Source organism: Triticum aestivum, chromosome 2B (genome assembly GCF_018294505.1).
Source record: "Triticum aestivum cultivar Chinese Spring chromosome 2B, IWGSC CS RefSeq v2.1, whole genome shotgun sequence".
NCBI classification, from domain to species: Eukaryota; Viridiplantae; Streptophyta; class Magnoliopsida; order Poales; family Poaceae; genus Triticum; species Triticum aestivum.
In genome coordinates, this window is record NC_057798.1 from 59233540 (window position 1) to 59240513 (window position 6974).

Sequence of the window (6974 nt, forward strand, 5' to 3'; positions counted from 1 at the left end):
GATCCAGCTGCGTACGTGCTACTTGTACGTGAGTCTCCCCATCAGCGGCCAGAAAGTAATCAGATGCGGCTAGCTTGTACGTGCATGTCGCCCGAAAGTACTCGGCCGTACTTGGAGCTACATCTCATCAGAAGGTACACGAGCCGAGACTTTTTTTTTTAAACAATCTCACAAAGCTTTTATTAAATCATCACAATGTGTTTATATGACGGATTGAATATCTTCAGAATGACCTAACCAAACATGACGACCACCCTTAAAAAAAGTGCATGCTTCGCTAAATTGTAAGTCTGAAAATTTAAGCTCCTAAATTCATAACTAAATTTACAAAAATCAAACACGAGTCGAGACCTGTGTCAACCTCTACCCGCCACATGCGCTGCCCGCCAGATTGCCGATCGCGTCCAGCCTCAAAGGCGTCACGGCCGCAGATGTTGACGCCACGGCCGCTCCACCGCTCCGCGTCCTTCATGGCCGGCGCCGTCCGCAACTCATGGCACAACTATGGGCAATCGCGCCTGTGGCGTCATGTCTACGTGGACGCCCAATGCCGAGCTCACCTCAGCGTCATGGGCCGTCCACTCTGCAGTTGCACTCGCTAGTACTATGTACCCCTAAAAAACTCGCTAGTACTATGGATGTTTTATACGGACTTGCACACGTACAAATCAGTTTATCTGAAGAACAAAATATTGGAGCATACATATACATGGGCAGCATTTGTTGATCCTCAAAACATGGGTGAACTGATTGTTTTTTTACTACATCCACGATAGTTACACAATGCGCTAGGGGCAAAATGGTCTTTTCATCTCACACTTAACCCCGTTAATGACTAAAATGGACGGAAGTGTCATATAGTAAGAAACAAAATCTACTTTAGGTGTCAAATAGGGGAGAACATTTTATTTCGAGCCAAATAGGAAAACAAATTTTAAGAAAAGGTCAAATAAAGAATTATCTCGTATCTCATAGTCAATGAATTCAGCCTACTCTTTGCCAAATTGGCCTGACAGCGGTGCCGGTAGTCTGGCAAGTAGTTACTGGTAGCCATTATGACCAACTGGTTTGGTGTTTGCATGTGACCATTTATTTCGGCCGGTGATATGAAATCCAGCAGAGACTTAAACAATGTCGCGGCTTGCACGCACATGCCACTATAGTAGCCATTATGAATAGCCAAGAATCACTTATATGAACTATGCATGTACAGCTGGGACTCAATATTTTACGGAACTTTAAAATTTTGGTGGGCCACATTGTTATTTGGTTTGATAATTTCGGTTGCACATAATTCAAGGTAAGTTCGAACGAAATTTAAAATCTGATCAGACATCAAACTTTGGTAGAACAAGAAATATATTTCCAACCATTTACCAATACCGACTTACGAAAATTGATGCGAAACATAAATTTTAAGCCACACATATAATATTTAACTTCTTTTGACCTTTTCAATGTTGGTACATAATTAAACACGCGCAAAATTCAAGCACCTATACCAAAATTAATATGCTTCCTTTCTATAACAAACCATCGAGGAAAAAGGGGAACCCTAACCTTGTGCATAGGAATAAACAATTTGGCCGAGAAGGCTAAGTTTTAGGGGTCAGTCGACGATCCGGAGTCATAGGAGGCAAAAGGGCGTGTACTTTCCATGTTAGGTATGATGTTGCTGATAGTTATTTTCTGGCACACAACTTAGCAATGAATCTAAATATTTCTTTAAAGTCCTTTTCTTTACTTTAAAAGAGGGTGTTGGGGGGGGGGGGGGGGGGGTAGCCCTCTATCCATTGATTGATGTACCGGGGGAGGGGGGGTAGCCCTCTGCCTATCCAGTGAGTACGCAATTATCTTGTATTGTCAAGTATCAAGTTCCAGACAAAGTCCACTAATGAAATCGCGGAATTTACTGAGTTCAGAGGGAACTCGGCGAAGTTCAGAAACAACTCGACGTTGTGTTTGGCGAGTTCTGTTCTCGGCAAAAGTACTCAGCTGGACAGTCATTAGCAATCATTAATTTTGCGAGTTTCTATTATTGTGCACTTGACAAACATTTAAATAGTCATTGCGGAGTTTTCAAAAACTTTTAACTCAGCAAACTACCAGGGTTAGGTGAAACGGCCATTAACGACCCAATATTACATGACACACTAATGCTTCACTAATTCAATTACTGGATCGCCATCCATATTTGTTGAACAAAATTCATGCTACCATCTCCAAATGGCTATGACTAGAGGCCACAGACCTCCGGAACCAGCTCCTCTGACATACGGCCAATGCAAAAGGAAGTTTAAATGATTATTCCAAGAACTTGATTGATGGTGGAGTGAAGCTGCTGTATAAATATGCTCCACCGACGCAAAAGGAAGATATACCTTCTTCCATTCATCTCGTCCGAAAACAGTGTGATATGGCGACGTCGCAAAGCTCATGGCTCCTCAGGCATCCTTGTCCAGTATCGATGCCATGGACATGGAATAATATAGGTCTCAAAGTGACCAACATCACCTACTGGTACGTATCGTGCGTATGTACAATTCAGTTGAAAATAGATTAGTGGATCGATGCATGCAATGCATCTCTCGATCACTGTTCTACTTGATTTTACGCAGGAGATGCAGTAGGGCGAATAATGGAGGAAGAATCATGGCGGATATGAGTATAAGCACCGCCAACTGCTTGGCACAACCTGCGCAACTCCAAGGTGAAACTCCAACTGGCCGGGGCTCCGCCGTTGCGGCTAGGCACGAAGAGGAGGGCACTGACGACGAATGGCTCATGTACCTGGAGCCGGCGAAGCTAGAGCCGTTCGATCATCTGGAGCCTTGGGCGGAGGCGAATGTGGTGCCGCTCCTTAAGCCCGCGCAGGTGGCGTGGCAGCCGACGGACTTGCTGCCGGACCTAGCGTCGCTGGGCGCCGACGGCTTCCACGCGGCGTGCTCCGACATCGCAGCGCGCGCGGCCGATCTGCCCGACGCGCACCTCGTGTGCCTCGTCGGGAACATGGTGACGGAGGAGGCACTGCCGACGTACCAGAGTATACCCAACCGCTTCGAGGCCGTGCGCGACCTCACCGGCTCCAGCGCCACTGCCTGGGCGCGCTGGATCCGCGGCTGGTCCGCCGAGGAGAACCGCCACGGCGATGTGCTCAACAGATACCTCTTCCTCTCCGGCCGCGTTGACATGCGGCAGGTCGAGAGGACGATCCACAACCTCATCCAGTCCGGCATGGTCATGAACGCCGCGCGGAGCCCCTACCATGGCTTCATCTACGTCGCCTTTCAGGAGCGTGCGACGTCCATCTCCCACGGCAACACAGCCCGTCGCGCCAAGGAGCACGGCGACGTGGCGCCATCGCGGCCGACGAGAAGCGGCATGAGCTGGCCTACACGCGGATCGTGGGGAAGCTGTTCGAGATCGACCCGGACGGCGCCGTGCGCGCGCTGGCGTACATGATGCGCCGCCGGATCGTCATGCCTGCGTCCCTCGTGACCGACGGTCGCGATGGTGACCTCTTTGGGCACTACGCGGCCGTGGCGCAGCAGGCCGGCATTTACACCGCCTCGGACTACCGTAGCATTTTGGAGCACCTGATAAAGCAGTGGGGGGTGGAAGAGTTGGCGGCGGCCGAACTCTCCTACGACGGGAGGCGTGCGCGGGACTACGTGTGTTCCCTGCCAAAAAAAATCTACAGGTTGGAGGAGAAGGCCCACACACGTAACAGCAAGAAGGCCCAGCGCATGACATCCGTCTCATTCAGCTGGATCTTTGATAGGCCCATCAACATCAGCGTGGCCTAATCAAATTATTAATTATACTAAAAATATTTAAATAAATTTTACTATGAAAAAATAAAACGCCATTTCTCTATATATGATATATTTGGGAGGAATTAAACATTATTCATCTATACTTTGCCATTGCAAACGGCGCCGCGGAAAGTACTATATCATACTGTTACATTAGTATTGTACTACGTATTATAAAAAGTGTAATTTCTTTGTAAGCTATGTGCAAATTTGCTGTCATTATTTTTTTCATTTTTGTTTTACTTAAAGGGTAATAGCCACTAATTCATTCTTCCTTCGGAAACTTCATTTCTTTTGTGCATTTGTTATTATTTTTCAATTTTTTTGTCTTGTCTCTTGTAAGGTACCGAGTCAGTTTCTGTTATGTATCGGACCAAGCCTAAGTATCTGATGGGCTACATTTTTTTAGTTGCAAAGGGCTGAGTTCTCCTCTAAAAAAATGTATAGTAGGCATAGTTTGGTACTAAGTCTTTATAGTTTTTTCATTTAGGCATAGTTGCATAATCTTAATTTTATTATTTCTTTTTTATTTTAATGATAAACCACTCCCCTAGTTCGTGCTTCCTTACAAAGAGTTTGCTTTATTTCTTATGTGAGGTAAAATGACTCATATAATCATTTTCTTCTTCAGAAAGAAACGTGGTCTTCTTTCTTTCAGTTTTCTTTCATTTCTTTGAGATACCACGCGGTCATCTTCGCTTCGGATACGACCAAATATATTTTCTGTATACATATATTGCAAGTGATATTTGTATTATTTTGTTGTCGAGTAAAAAGGTACTATACGTACCACGGTTTACTCGGGAAGACAAGATGGAGATTTCCATAAACTACGAGTCCAGATTTGTAATTTCCAGCTGCTTGTTCATTTCTAATCAAGTTGAAGCAGCACAATCAGAAATCTCGAAGATAAGATGAGCTTACGTTTGCACGTGCATCTAGCATCATCCAGCATGCGAAGCTTGCATATAGATGTTCACGCACAGCTTCATTTTTTTCTCTCTGAATGGTCATGACGCTTTGAATCCAGGAGGGAGCGTGCTGCATGCTGCAGGGCGAGCTATATATATATATAATAGGGTCGCGCTATTCGCCACCCTGGGTGAGGAATTTTTATTTCTCATCCCAGCCAACTTGGACGTCCGACCAACAGCGTCGCTGGGCACTAGCCTAAGCAGCGGTAAATTTACGGCAAGCAAAGAGAACCCAACCATCCGCACGCACATGCGTGCGATGCAATTTTTCTTTTTGTGTGAGGTAAACTTACGGCACTAGTCCGTTCTTGATGTGTGCTTCCATTCCATCCTTAAGAGCCAACGTAAGATTATGGTTTGACTCCCCGTGAAACCAACCAACATATCTAGACGAGGTAAGTTTTTTTTACATTGAGTACCGGGTGCTAAGCTGACTAGTGTGTTGCTAGATTCATCTATGAATATTTCAAATAGACTCAGTCTAGCGATCTTGTAGCAAAAATGAAAGGCCAACGACGTTTGGGTGGTTTTGCATGTACCCAAGCTCACGTTGGGGTCATACTTTTATCTGATGGTTTTGGCTATATGTAGTAGTTCAATGGTAGCATATCTGAATCATTCATAATGGCTGACCTTGAGCAGGAGAGAGTGTGCCAAATATGTAAGTACTCTACAGAAATATGTGCTCGTGGTCTTGGTTTCTCCCAACTTTCGCTCACAATATCAAGACGATTCAAGTGTACAATGGTAAGCCATCAAGATTACTCTTTAGTGTTTTAGTATTAGTCAAACATCCATCGTTCATACCATTTTGGTCAATGGATAGGTGATTCCATGCAAACTAGGAAATAACTTGACTCGTTTCTGGAGAAGTGAGATGAAATTGCAGATGACACCAACGGGTGAATGGTACGAGTTTGAAGTAGGAAAGCGTGGACGAAAATACTACCTGACTGGAGAATGGGAGATGTTTGCAAGCATATACAGAATCAAACACGGCGACAAGCTTCATTTTAGTGTTGGTTCACTTGTGCATGAACACCTGGTTGTTGGCCATGTACGCCGGCTGTCAGGCGATGTTGCGATGCCTAGATGAACAATAGGTTGGTGCAAAATTTCTATGAAAAGTAGTAGACAAAATAACATATAATATGAGGAAATCTCACATAAAAATTGTAATGGTATGCAGCGGAATACGAGGCTGAACAATGATTTCAGGGGATGGAGTGATTTACACCATGATGTTGCTCCCTCCGCATATGATGGTCAATCTAGATAATTACTATCATTTTTATTGTTTTACACCACCATGGGCGTAGGGTTCAACAAAAGAGTTGGTACTTACATTCGGTATATTTAACTAGTTACTAGTGGTTTATAGTTTCTTTTTGCAAAAATGTGGTGCTGTTTCATTGTTGACCCAAATCTCGCGGAAATAAAATGTTTCACTGCTTAAATGGCGGCAATAATCTGTGTTGAGAGACTATTTAACTGGCATGTGAGCATAGTTTTAAATAGCGTGCTAAGTCTTTTAGCGGCGGACCTCTTCTAAATGCTATAGCGTGGTATAGCGAAGTTATAACGTGCTATTTAATTTTTTTGTTCATTTGTTTGGACCAAAGTCTTTTAGCGCAAGACCTTATGTAAACAGAACACAAAGTCTATAGGGGGCTATTTAAAACCATGCATCTGACTCGTTGAATGTAGTGGATGCAGAACACAAAATGAAGGTACTGGATATGTGGTTGAAATGTACAACAGAAATAAAATACCCCTCGAAAGCTATATGTGATAAAAAAAAGAATCGATCATTTTTTTTAGGGAACTATGGATTTCAGTTCTCCATTTATGTAGGCACGAAGGAAAAAATATATCGGCCTGATTGAAAGCTTTTTTTTTGAGGGGTGGTCTGATTGAAAGCTGATCCATTATTTAAAGGTAAAATATATGTTCCAAATTAGATGCAGTGAAGATATACGTAGATTTTACGTTACAGTTGAGACAAAATTGTGTGTGTGGCCCGGAATGTGTAATAAGCTAGGTCGGAATATTATTTTTGACATAGGAGAAACAGGATATATCATATGTACCGTATTTGATGCTACATACGATAAGTTTGTAAATACATGATACATTAGAGTTATATACCAATGATGGAGTATGTGCTGCAGACTTAGCGCTGTAC

At 43.8% G+C, this 6974-nt stretch overlaps 1 pseudogene; it reads left to right on the forward strand.

Moving 5' to 3' along the window:
* Nucleotides 1–2652: 2652 nt before the first annotated feature.
* LOC123038956 (acyl-[acyl-carrier-protein] desaturase 7, chloroplastic-like) lies at nucleotides 2653–3806 on the forward strand (annotated as a pseudogene).
* Nucleotides 3807–6974: the final 3168 nt, after the last annotated feature.